This window comes from Chiroxiphia lanceolata, chromosome Z, assembly GCF_009829145.1.
Source record: "Chiroxiphia lanceolata isolate bChiLan1 chromosome Z, bChiLan1.pri, whole genome shotgun sequence".
NCBI lineage: Eukaryota > Metazoa > Chordata > Aves > Passeriformes > Pipridae > Chiroxiphia > Chiroxiphia lanceolata.
Window position 1 is genome coordinate 7,942,746 of NC_045671.1, and position 13,696 is coordinate 7,956,441.

Below are 13,696 nucleotides of genomic sequence, written 5' to 3' on the forward strand. Positions count from 1 at the left end.
CATCAGGATGCAGCAAAGAAACCCAGCAGGTTGAGGATGTGTATTAGAAAGCCACAAGGTTTTCTCAAACACTGAGAAGAAACCCCACTTTTGCATATTCATTACCATGCCTTCACAGAGACACTATTCCACTCTCTCTCTAAACTGAATTTCAGGCAGTCACCCCTTGGCACTTACCCCATGTTCCAAACATTCAGAAATTCATTCAGTGGCTAATAAAAGAAAGTGAAGCACAAGACCAGGATGTGCAGTACTGCTCTCCCTCATCACATTTAGTCACTCAAAATTAACATCAGTAACTTAGGTCTCTCTTACCTCAGTCTCCAAAACAGATCACAAGTCAGTGATCTCAAGAATGCCTGACCGAAAGCTGAAATAAAAGCACAGCAGACATCTGCCCCTTGGGGTACAACCCACCAAAAGTATGGACCAGAATTCCTTCAATACAAGAAGAAATTGTATAAATCCTATGTACAGCCCAACAGCACAGCGGGGTTTGGTACCAGGATTCCTTTCAGATTCATGTTACTGAAACTGTCTGTAAGACAACATGCAATTCTAAAAATTGAGGAAGAATGCAGAGAGAAAAAAATAAATCAGCAATAGCTTTGAAATACAGGGAGACATGGGCAATGTGATAGTACGAGATATCAGTCAAGTGTTTAGCATAAAACAGCCATAATTCAGTTAACATTGAGAATCAAACAGGAATAAGAAGCAGAAAGTTTTCAGAAGCCATATGCTTCACTCTGTGTTACTATATTTCCACCATCCTCAACACACTTGACAAAACAGAGTATAAAAAAATACTGTGTTTTCTTTGCTCAAACGCAACCTCACTATGGTCTGTAAAGCATCATCCTACTTCCAGGAACAGTACTTTTGTCATAAGAAATACAAATGAAATCTATGCCAGACACAATAAAACTGCAGAAAGACTTCCTCTCTCTACAGCTAACCATCAAAAATATTTAGGAACATGATCATAGCTAGTGAATTCAAATTTTACACCTTCAACCACAGGACTGCCTAACAGACTGAGACAGACATTTCCCCCCCCCCCCATTAAACCAGGTTAAAAAAAGTGCAACCTGATGATTCAGATCTGGAGGCTAAGAAAGTATTTGTCTTTCCTTCATTTAACTTTGGATTAAAATAGTGAATGACTCTGTAACAAGAATTCCATTGAACATGCACCTTCTGCAGGAATAAAATGTATTTCCTGTATGATAAAGCAGAAAAACAAAACCACAAGGTTCACCATAGAGTACTACTTCGGGCAAACCTTAAGGCTCAAGAGAGATCAAAGCTCGCTCGACATGGGAAACATTTCATTGTTTTTAATGCAAAATGCTACACTCAGCCAGGCTAAGGACTCTTCCAAGCTCATCTGTTGGAAGACTGATTTAAGAAGCTGGGAAGGGAGAGGAAAAAAGCTTTATCAGTTTATCTTCAAAAAGAAGCCACAGTATCATGCAGGTTTCACAAAGACAGCTGGACAAAAAAGGAAAAAAGAGAATTTCAAGAGAATTGAGAATAGAAATAACTCCATCCAAGGGAGCTGCACAAAGTTGTTCACATAACCTATTTTACAGGTTTTACTTGTACAATCTAAGGAGAACATAAGTAAAACAAGCTCAGTAAAATATTTATGATATTGTAAAAGTAAGCTGAGCAAGCCATGAGATCTTAGGCATCAGATTGTACCACCTCTGAACTGTCTTCAGTCCCTATTTACCCTTTGCAGCACTGAGAAGTAATGGGGAGAGGAGGGCTGAGGGTGCCACACCTGTGGAAGGAACAGCCCTGCAGGAGCCCCAGGCAGAAGGGGAGTTCCAAAAGACTCCCAGTTCAGATGGCCAAAATCAAAGAGCATGGACTTTCATGTCAGAGCAAAACAGACAAACCCTTTGTTCAATTCTTGTAAAATATGAACCCGAAGTAATTGCAAAGGAGGCACCTCACAACCTTTCATCCCAGCTCTCACTTTAATGAACGTAACTTGTTTAGGGAAGTTATATGAAAAACAGTACAAGTCCAAACTAGGTCTTCCCTGAAAACCAAAAAGGATCCAGAGTGGGCTACAAGTAAACACATTGTATCAGAAAAAAAAAACCAAATTCACCCAAATTTCCAGCAGAATAACAACATTGCAATCAGTATCACTTGTATTTCCTCTAGCACCTTCCATTCAATAGTTTTGAAGACTACAAATACAACACAGAGTTTCTTTAGCCTGTCATCTCACAAAGGGGACAAGTCCCTTGGCTTCTCTTTTAGCAAGGTCACACGAGGCTCCAAGCACTGAACACGGGTCTTCAGAGTCCTGGTCATGTGCTTCAACCAAAAAAGCGACAAAGATAAACAAAAAGATTCATAAAAGATCTAAAGTCTTATTCCTGGTCTTTCACGAAGTACCTGCTCCAAGTGCTGGTACTAAACACGACTGAAACTGCAAGCAAACATCACTGCTAACAGTAGTACTACCAATGCTAATTATTAATAGAGCATTAGCAGTACAGGGCACACACATTGCGCAAGCACAGTTAATCAGCACTGCTAGGAGCAGCATCACTAGGGGGACACCAGCAACAAACATAAAATAAACCAAAAAATGGCATTCTGTGAGGAAAACATCACCTATAACTAAAGTCCATGGAAGAAATACAGAACAACAACAATCTGCTTCTGGGTTCTGAAACAGTAGTTTAAAAAATTGGAAGAACAAACCAAAAAAATTTTAAAAAATAACAGCTTCAGTTACAGACGAGATTCTTTTGTTCGGTTTCCCCCTGGCTTCCTTAGATTTTAGTGGTGAGCCTGTAGCTCCTAAGTCCCCTTGAATGATCAAACCCTTTTGCAAGTCATGGCACCAGGAGCTTTACAGAGGACTGGCCAAAACAAATGTAACAGTCTAAACTTCAGAATTTTCATGCCTTTTTTATTATAAACAGTTTTCAAAATCAACACATGGCTAAAATTGCAACCAGAGCAAAGCAGAACAGAGCCCGTCCAATTCCCACTCTTCCCTACGTCCTCGGAGGTACCAAGATTGTTGAGGTTACAAACACACAAGCCAGCTCACTTTCCAGACTCTACATCAAAATTGGTTTACACCAGTTAATCCAGTTTCTCCATGTAACCCTCCAGGAGTCCCCACCATTAATCCTGCAAAGTGATTTAGCCCTGCTTGCTTTCAAGTTACCTAGTGTAAGGTTAAAAATAAATTCTTTAAACAAGTTAGGTCAAACCACCACAGAGAGACTGGGCTCAGGTATAAATACTGAGTCAGCCAGGTAGGAATCCAAACCCAGATTCCATTAGAGAACGTGATAAAACCAAGGGAATTGCTAAAAGGGCCTGGTAAATATTAAAAACGCAAAACCAGGAGGCTGAGTCGCTGCCGTTTTTCGTGAAGGGCTCTGTTTCAACGGCAAGCACTGCTCCCCCTCCTTTTCCTTCCCTCACATCCAGCTCCAATTTCTTCACTTGGAAAAAAACAGCTGCTCTCAGGCCAGGACGGCCCCTCCATTCCCTTTCCACAGCTTCCCCTCACACAGGACCACAGCAAACCCCAAGTTTCTGCTCCACATGACATCACGTACCCCTGAACACAACCAGGAGGGCTCTGCAAATCCACGCTCCTGGTATTAACAAATCTACAGGAGAGAAGCTTCAAACCAGTCCACCCTGAGCAGCTCCCAGGTGGCACCCAACAGCACTGCAGACATTCCAGTACATGCTTTTGAACCTATTCCACATACAGAGTTCAGATCCTTGCCACCAGCCTCAGATGTGCACCAGGTCCTTCCCACACCCAGCTTCTTGCAGAGGAGTATCTACCAGCTCACTTCCCTGATGCAATTTTTTCCAGCAACAAGAGAAAACACAGATTTTTTTGTTGTTGTTTTTAAAGGCAACATGAGCCAGACCAACAGTAAAGCCCTGCCCTGACACCCAATTCAGAGCAACCAGACACAACCGACGGCGAGAAAAGACCAGGTGGAGCACGTTAACAGAGAGAATGGTTCATTCATTGCCATGTCCTCAAGTAACCCACTGTATGTGCCGAGGTGTCATTGTCTGTGAGCCCCCACCACCAGCGAGGGAGCAGCCGGGAAGGGGATGGGCAACAACATGGAAGTAAAGCCCTGCGCAAGACACAGATCGATACCCATTCACCCAGCTGTTCCCTTCCCGAGCTGCCGCCTCCCCTCTGCCCCGACTCCCTCCGCCAGCCCCACCGGACCTCCGCTGCACCCCCTTCCCTCACACCCCCAGAGTCACAGGGACCAACCCGCCAGGAGGAACCCCCGGAGTGAGGGGGTGAGACGGGACCCCTCCTGCCCGGCTGCGGGCGCAGGGCCCTCCCGCGGGTGTCGAACCCACCTCTGAGGGGGCCGGGCGGGCTCCCCGTGCCCGGCGGGGTGGGCGCTGCCCGCGCCCGCGGCCCTGCCGAGCGGGCTGAGGGGGGGGCGGCGATCTAGGCCAGGGCGAAGCTTCCCTGGGGCGGCTGCCACGGAAAGTAGGGCAGAGCCGCGTCCCCCCGCAACCCGCCGGCGGGCGCGCCGGGGCGGGGCGGCCCGGGCGGACACCGACCGACCCACGGACCGAGGGACGGAGCGAGGGACGGAGCGGGACAGCGGCGGGCAGACAAAGCGGGGCCGGGCCGCGGGGGCGCCTCTGGGGGGGGAGCGGGGGCCGTTAGCGGGGGGGACGGTGTGAGGGGCGCCTCGCGCCGCCCGCGCGCGCGGTACCTGCCCCGGTGCGGTCACAAAGCGGCGGCGGCGCCCGCGACCGTCACGTGACCTCCCCCTTCCTCCTCCTCCTCCTCCTCCACGCGCGCGCGGGGTTGCTCCTGCCCTCCTGCCCCCCCCCCCCCGCACGTGACGTGACGTGACGTGACGCGCTCGCGCGGAGCCCCCCGTCTGTCGCGCTCCCTCCGCCCCCCCCCCCGGGGCCGCGCGCGCCCCTCACGCACCACCAGCTCGCGACCATCCACCAGCCCCGCTTCCGCCTCTGCCCCCCCCCCCGCGCGCCCTCCCTGCCACCACGTGAGCACCGCGCGCGAGGGGAAGGCCCGCCCCTTCCTCTCGCCCTTCACGTGATCGGGGCTCCGCCTCCGGCCCGGCGCGCGCTCGGCGGCGGTAAAAAGGGGCGGGGCGTGGGAGGGCCCCGCCCAGGGGCGGGATGAAGGAGCCCGGGGGGCACCTCCGTGAGGGGCCGCGTGAGGGACCCCGGGGAGGCACCGCCCGTGAGGGGCCGTCTGACGGGCTTCCCTCTGAGGGACCCCCCCACCCCCATGAGGGACCGGCGTCTGAGGAACCCCCAGTGGGGCCCTCCAAGAGAGACCGTCTGAGGGACCCACGGGGGGACCGTGTGAGAGATCCCCGTCTGAGGGACACCCCGTGGGACCCTCCGACAGGGACGGTTTCGGATACGCCCTGAGGGACCCCGCGAGGGAGAACGATGTGAGGCATCCCTTGAGGGATTCCCCGAGAAAACCCCTCGGGGACCTCTGAGGGACGTCCCCCGTCGTCCCCTCCGAGTACCCCCGTGAAGGACCGTGTGAGAAACCCTCCTGAGTGACCCTGTGAAGGAGCCCGCAAGGCTAATCCGTGAGGGACCCCTGTGCATTGGGAACGGGTGTTCTGGAACCAATTCTGCACTTGAGTTAATGTAAATTAATGTAAGCATCTGGCTGTCTTGCCAGGCTGGACACAGGTAGGCACGCTGTGGACATGGAGAAATCCAGGACAAAGGATAGCTGCACCACAGGAGGAGAAGGTCAAGAGGCGTATGGTGTGGACTAATGAAGAATGTTGAGGGGGTAAACTGAACAATGATGGATGGCAAAAATGGATAGTCAATAAAGTTTGACTCCCTCAGTCAGGAGAAAATAAAAGTAAAAAGCTTTTTCCCTTTAAGCTTTTTCCTGCTGCGTATTTTTTCCACTGTGTATGGCACCTTTGGTTGCCCAAAACGCAGCGGTCATACCCTTAAAGCATCCCTTCTTTGCAAGGCCTGGCAAGACCTTTGCAAGGCTTTAACAGCCAGCCTCACTCATCCTGTGTGGGAGTCGGTCCCTGCTTGGTGCTGAGCAGGCAGGGCTGGTGAAGGTGATGTTCAGACTCTGGTGCCTCCAGTGATGATGTCTCATGTTCCTTGACCTTTGCTGTGGTCTGATTTCCTTTACTGCTGTTTGCTCATCCTCTATCCCTTGACCCTGTACTCGCCATGTAAGTAGAGAAGGCATGAAATCTGATTTTACCCTAAACAATATCTGAAAATTAATCACTGTATTTCATGCTGCTTCTTTCTCTGCTGAGAGCAGATAGATTTAACCAGACTGCATCCTTGATACTTATTGCATAGATGGATAGAAGCTAAACAGATCCTACTGCTGAGAAGCTGCAAGACCTCCCTATTTCCATCTTTTCTCAGTAAGATAGAGGGTTCTTTGAGCTAAATTGAAATTCAGACCAAACAGAATACAGGTACTGTTGATTTTCTTCATGCAGCTGTTGATATTTTGTTTTATTACTATGGGGGGGAGACAATTACAGCTTTAATTACTGCTGTAAACAAAGTTTCACAAGCTTTGTGACAAACATGTCTGCAGATCCATAATCTGTGTGGATTTAATCAGTATTATTAGCATTCTTTTGTCATGACTTGGCAATCCTTTGGTAATCAAGATGGATATTTGATGTGCAGCGTAAAACAACAAAGGCTGAGAGCTCTTGGGATGCTGTAGTCAGATGGCGTGGTGCCAGCTGGAACATGTCTCCAAAAATCACACAGAATCCAGCCCAAGAGCATTTGGAATAGGAAAAAATTAAACGGGAATGTCAGAATCAAAGCATTGTAGATTCTCTCTGCTGTACATGGAGTAAATACAAATGAGAAAATGGCATACTGCACTACCAAAGCTTCCAGAGGAGAGCCAAAGGAATAAACTGATGGAAGCTCAAGACCTTCACTCCAAGTATTCATCAGGAGGAATTTCTTCATTGAAAGAGTGGTGAGGCATTGGAACGGGCTGCCCAGGGAGGTGGAGGAGTCACTGTCCCTGAAGTGTTCAAGGAATGACTGGATGTGGCACTCGGTGCCTCTGTTCTACTTAACAAGGTAGTGGTTGATCACAGGTTTGATTCGATATTGGAGGTTTTTCCAAACTACATAAATCTGTGATTCAGCACATTGAGCTTGGAGAGGAGACCCTGCATCAAACGCAGCAAAGGTTTGACCAGTTCTGGCAGGCAAATTCTACCTACTGCCTGTGTCAGGATTCTAATCTGCTGTTACAAGGATTTGCAACCTCTTCAGTTTTCCAGCCACTAATGAACAGCCCAGTGCAGGTGCAAATCCCAACAGGCTGTCTAAGCTTAGTGCAGGATTGCTTTTCTGAGTCCCCTACTGCAGATTTCTGAAATGGGCTGCAGGCCATGTACCACAGGCTGGAAACCACCGTTGTGGTGCTTTGGCGTATTCTCCTCGCCAGTCACATTCTTGACTGGGGGAAATGCTCATGTTAAGAATATCTCCCTATTTCTGGTTCAGGAGTCTGCTCTACTTCTGTGTTACAGTCGGAAAGGAAAACCGTCTCTTCTTCAAAGGCTCAGGCTTCAGTCTGTCTTCCCTTTTGCTAATGCTCTTGTCTACTTTCCACACTACCAACCCTTCCCCCTCAGGCTCATTGCACAATTAGTCTGACTGAGCTGAAGTGCAGAGCAATCTTTTGCTGCTTATTCTGAAGTTTTTATTTGCTTTGTGCCTGTTTTTTCCCAACAGTAGCAACTCTTGATCTAATAAAATATTGCTCTTCCCTACAAACTGTTCTCTCTTAACCCTGATGACACCTGCATCAACAGCACTGCCTTTCTCCAAAACATATTCCAGCCAGTTGTACACAGGCTCTGCATGAAGAAACCAAGCTTTACTTTCAGATTTGAGTTTGCAGGGAATCTGTGTAGAAGGCCAGAAGATAAGGGGCCTAATGTGTCTGTCTCAAATACTGATAGCCTGCGCTGGCTGTGGAGCCAACCAAGGATTGTTGGTAATAACAGCCAAGGATAGTTGGTAATAACACACTGTGAGAACAAACAGGATGAGGCCAGAGAGGTAGGACAGCGCTTTTCTGGGACAAACGTCCTTGTTCTGGCTCCTGGAGATAAGCCCAACACAGAACAGCACAAGGGCAGGACTGAGGTCGAGAAGGGGGTTTGGGCTGTAGGGGGATATTGAGAACTCCAAAGACCCCTGAAGCCTCTGACCCATTTCCAGAAAGGTCTGGAAGAATAGACTGTGCATGAGAACGAATTTTCATAGAAAGTGAGAAACTTAACTCCAGGGAAGGGAAAACTTATCTATAAAATGGTCCCCCCATGAAGCCCATGTGCATGTGCACCCCAGGACCTGGACAACCCATCAGCTGGATCAGCACTGGAGCCAGGACTGGTGATCCCTCTTTCTCCCTGTTTCTTTCTTTCTTCCTTTCTCTCTTCCCCTCTTTAGTTCATCTCTGTCTCTTTCTCTCTTCCCTTTCATCCTACCCCTTTATCCAAAACCCACTGCCATATGCTCATAGGAGGTCAGGCACTAACATAACAATTTCCATGCCAAGTGTGTAATTTACTAACAGAACTTCATAAGATTTTGTGGGCTTTTGTCATTCCTTTTGACCATGAGCATCTACAAATCTTGGGCACTCCCTTCCCCTGGAGAGTGGGATGCCACAGTCTGGAATTCTGTCTAGTTATAGTAGAACAATTGAAAATCTTGGATGCACTGTTGGGTTCTCTCAAGAGAACCGTTACAAGGATTTGATAACAAGAGATGTTAGCCTTGGGCATAGAAGGGATTGCTGCTGCATTTAGACGTGGGGTGAAACTCCCGAAGACGCTGCCTGGAAATGGAATCCAGTGTGTTGGACTGTGTTGATGGGCCGGCACAAGCAGGGCTTCAGCAACAATTCTGCTTGGAAGGGTTGCCATTTCCTCTGAGGAAGCAAGTCCTTCTGCTAGAGATGCTGTTCATGGTGTCAAAGGCAGGAAGGATAATGATATCATTGTGTCTGGCCTTCATAAAGCCCAGGCCATTAAAATTCCTGACATCCATGGAGTGCGTTAGTCCATCATGTCTCAGCATCATCCTGGGAATTTGTGTTGAGCTGCTTGATCATTCTTTAGAGTCATTGTGTGCCTGGAGACAGACCCTCTGCTGTAGGTGGTGCCTGCAGTCCTTGGTCCAGGTTTTCTCACCTTGTAATTTGGCTATATAAGAAAGGTGATGCATTTTCATGTGACTAGAATCTGAAATTGCTCTGCACAACCACCTTAACGCCACTACTATTTTTCATTCCTCCAACCTTTTTCAGAAAACATTTTATCTGCAGTGACTTTGTACTTATTTCCAGATTCTGAGACAATTCAACATGTCTGAACCTGATACTGATCCAGCAGAGCCTTGCTTAAACACCACTTTGGAAAGGGATGCTGGCAGTGGTTAATCTGTGTAGTGTGTGCTCTATTAATGGTGAGTGCTGAGTTTGTTCTGTCATACTCCTCGATTTCATTCTGTGACATGCCCACTGTTACCTCTACCAGCCAAACAATTTCTAAGAATTAAATAGGCTTTTGTTAAACAGACTTATTTTCCACACAGCCCTGTTGCTTGGCATTAAATGTATCTAGCCTCGAATTATCTGTTTAGTCCCTTAACACTTTTCTGGGGTTTTTGCCTATGAATCAAAGAAAGTAGTCCACAGGCCTCTTAGTACCCTGCTCTAACAGTGTCGTGCTTCCAGCCTCTTAAAATTTCCAAAGATTAAAATCATGTCTGTGAAGCCAGAAGTTTCCCCGGCCAGCTCTTAAAGAACTTGAGTGGGCAGAGTTAGAGTAGATGATCACTGAAGGTCTTTTAAACATCCTTGCACCGTGTTGCATAGGGAATCTTGCAGCACTTTATCAAGCTAGATTTTAATGGTCCTGGTGAAATCTCAACCCTCCCTTAATCAGGTAATATGAATGTTCCTGTAATGAATGTAATAAACTTAGAGTACTGTAAAGTTGAAGTTGGATTTGTACCATTTTCTGTTTTCCCCGAACTTCGTCTTAGGATAAATTACAAGCATTTTTATCCCGTGATATATTTTACAAAAATGTTTTGAATAGCATGTCAAAGGATATTTGCCAGCTCTGGTTAAATGTCAGTCATCTGTTTTCAATTTTAAAAGGGTTTTTTGTAGATGTTGCAACTGGCAATGGCAGGAAAAAACTGAGCTTGGGAGACCCCAGAGAACTGCAGGCTGGTCAACCTCCCCTCAGTCCTGCAAAGGTGATAGTGCAAGTAGTACTGAAAGCCTCAAACATACTGAGGACAAGAAGGTGACTGGCAGTAGTCCCCCTGGATTTACACTGGGGAAGTCGTGTCTGTCTGACCCAGTCACCTGAAATGATAAAATGACTGCCTTGATAGATGAGGGGAGAGGAGGGGCAGAGTTGTTGGGTTCAAGGGTTTGAGGTCGCTGGCACAAAGTCCAGCAGGAGGCCAGTTGCTGACGGTGTGACCTGGGTCCTGAGGCCAATACTGTTGAGTATCTTCATTACAACAGTGGGACAGAGTGCAGCAAGTTCACAGAGAGAGCACAAAACCAGGAGTGGCTGATGGACCAGACAGTGTGGTGCCATTCAGAGGGACCTCAACAGGCTGAGGCCAGCAGAAATCTTATGAAGTTCAACAAAGGGAAGTTATGCACCTGGGAAGGAATAATTCCATGTGCCAGTTTGGGGCCAACCATCTGTAAAGGAGCTTGGCAGAGAGGGACATGGAAGTCCTGGTGGACAGTGGAACATGAGACAGCCGTGTGCCCTTGAATCAAAGGCAGACATCCTGCATTAGGGGGAAAGCTGTCAGCAGAATGAGAGGCAATCCTTCCCCTCCTCCCACTCGTTCAGCACTGATGGGACATGTCTGGTGTGCTGTGTCCTCTTCTGGGCTCCACAATGCAAGAAAGACATGGGCATACTGGAGGGAGTCTAGTGAAGGGTCACAGAGATGACTAAGGGGCTGAAGTACTCGACATACAGGTACAGGCTGAGAGAGCTGGGATTGTTTAGCTTGGAGAAGAGAAGGCTCAGTTCCTTACCTTATAGGAGTAACTAAAGCAGATGAAGCCAGACTTCTTAGTGGTTCCCAGTGATAAGCTACAAACTGAAAAACAGCAAATTTCTCTTATACATAGAACTTTTTCACCATGAATGTGGTCAAACATGAGCACAGGTTACCCAGAGAGGTTTGGACTATCTGATCTCTGAAGAGCTCTTTCAGCCTCATCTATTCTGCCATTTAGAGAGTGCAGGCACCCAGCATTCAGGGATATGTCTTGATTCCTCTGACCATTTCTTATTCCAAGAATGTGTTAGTAAGTTGAGAAAGAACGGTGACATGGAAATCCATGACAGACAAGACAGATTTCTCCATGTAGTCACTTTCTATTGCTCAATGCAGAACATTCAAGCTCCAGATGTTTCCCTTCCCCCTAAGCAACAAGTTGAGCAGCCCAGAGCACAGGACTAAACGCTTTCCCCAAAATCAAATGCACTCAAAGTGCATCAGCAGCAGCCTACAAGAGAACTGGGACAGAGGATTTTTTTTGGAGTCGAAGCCTATTTATACCAGTAAAAAGTGAAGTTGGCTTTCTGAGATTAACAGAAAAAAGATGCTCCTAAAAATAACATGGCAAATCATCATGACTCCTAGAATTCATCTCCTGGAGGGAAAAAAAATTCTATATGAAGTGGTTTTACTAGAGGGCAAGATCAGAAGTTGTTATAGCTTAACAGCACTCTGCTGTCATCCTTGCTGGCCTGGCAGCAGTGTGGTGTCCAGCAGCCCTCAGCAGCAGGCTGCCACCACAGCACAGGGGGAAATGTATGGTGCTTTCCCTGGTGTTTTCCTTAGTGCTGACCAACTATTCCTCATTTGTCACCCTTTTGGCTCCAAGACCTTTCTCGGGCCTCAGATACCTGGAGAAATTGGTCAGCATTTCTCCCTAAGTGAGTACTTGTCTAGTATACAGCAGCTATACAGCGAGGACTTTTACAGCAACAGTGCCTATCTGCCTGTCTCCCAAAGGCAGCCTTAAATTTGGCCACATTTTTTCCACTTGTCTAAAATCTGTGATATTTCCATTGTAGCTGAATCTGTGTTCTTCATGTTCAATATGCACCAGGCACTGCATTGGGTCTGTAGAGAGAAGAAACCCTGGAACAGGGAAACTTTTGACAATATGAAGAAAAACAATTCACAGGCACTGATTACAGGGGCTACAAATCTTTCTGCTGGTGCTTCAGCAACCCTGGAGCATGGCCCTCGCTCTGTTTATGTCTTTGGCACAAACTGTTCAAGCAAATGCCCAGCTGACCTTCTGACCTCAGCTCTGCACTTGAGACCTGTGGCTTCTTTCTCACCTCTCCCAGCTCATACTACACCTTAACAAAGAGGGAGCAGTAAGACTCTCCATGCAGGGCAGTACTTTGGAGCAGCTGACCCGAAGCTCCCAAATGCCATGTTGGCCACATGGTCCCTGGAGCCTTGCAAGGGGCTGAAGCCCTCCTCACATTTGTTCTTCCAGGTGAGGAGGCTTAAGGGGGACTGAGGAAGTTGGGGCACAACCACAGAGATTCTTGTTTTCTGATACACTGTGAGCTTTGTCACTTTCAGTTTCTGAAAGAATAGGCCACCCTTGCCCAAAAAGCAGTTCAAGTAAGCACTGTGTCCCTGGTATCTCTTCAATTATTAATTCATTTACTGGACCACGGAAGCACCTTGCACTGGGAAAGACTACCCTGATCCTCCATTCAGAAACAGACAGGTTGAGTACAGCTATGGCTAGGAAGAACTTAACAGAACGGTGTGAAACTATTCCCTGGTTTGTCTTCCTCATTCTGCAACTGAGGTGCCACCAGCTGGCAAGAGCTGAGGCCCCAGGTCACAGAGATCAAAACCAAAATACACCCAAGAAGGGAAGTGATGACAGGCAAGCAAACCTGCAGCAGCTGGGATGGGAGGGGGAGGCAGGCAGCAGATTGAGTGTTGAAAGGGATAATGTCCACTGCCACATGTTGGTGGTGAACAGTGAAAGCGCAGTTGGTAACAGCATCGTCCTGCTGCAGGCTCCAGGCCAGGGAGGGCAAGGGATCTCATCCTGGTTCCACAGGCAGGAAGGACGATGGCCACACACGCACATGCCAAGCATGGCCAGTGAGAAAGCACTGAGGGAACCTGGACTGTGTGGTATAAGGAGTGAAGACCATGGCCATGAAATAGCTAAAAATCCCTTCCAAAAAACAGAGGTGAGCTGCCTCACAGAACGGAGCAAACTGCACTGAGAATGGGAAAGCAAGGGGACCTGCAAGGCAGGTGAGGGGACAAAATAGATGAATGCTAAAATTAGGTGCTGGGGGAGGATTTGGAGTCTTTATTGCTGAGATTTAAGCTGGACGCAGATGTGAGAGGAACTCACTGGGTCGTTTTTGGTCCTGACAGGCCCCTCACCATCTGAATGCTGTACTCGATGGAACATCTGAGGCAGGTGGGGAGTTAATACCCTTGGTTGCCCGGGCCCTCTCTAAGCCATCACCCTCTGCATGTCTCCAGGGCCAGGGGATTTGGTTTTTCTTTGCATCTCTCA

The 13,696-nt window shown here is 47.9% G+C and overlaps 1 protein-coding gene and 1 long non-coding RNA gene across 4 annotated transcripts in view; one reads left to right on the forward strand and one right to left on the reverse strand.

The window, feature by feature from the left end:
* UBAP2 (ubiquitin associated protein 2) overlaps window positions 1–5,106 on the reverse strand; it is a 50,171-nt gene extending 45,065 nt beyond the window's left edge. Inside the window, exon 1 of one of the 3 annotated variants that reach the window (XM_032676612.1) lies at window positions 4,982–5,106. The gene's annotated coding sequence lies outside the window, so the exon portion shown is untranslated. Of the gene's footprint in view, window positions 1–4,389; window positions 4,620–4,757; window positions 4,847–4,981 lie in introns of those variants that run through there. The other 2 variants (XM_032676613.1, XM_032676614.1) reach the window with 2 other exon arrangements.
* Window positions 4,996–5,927, forward strand: LOC116781049. Its single transcript, XR_004354757.1, has 2 exons — window positions 4,996–5,147; window positions 5,714–5,927. It is a non-coding gene; the product is annotated as an uncharacterized LOC116781049 (long non-coding RNA).
* Window positions 5,928–13,696: the final 7,769 nt, after the last annotated feature.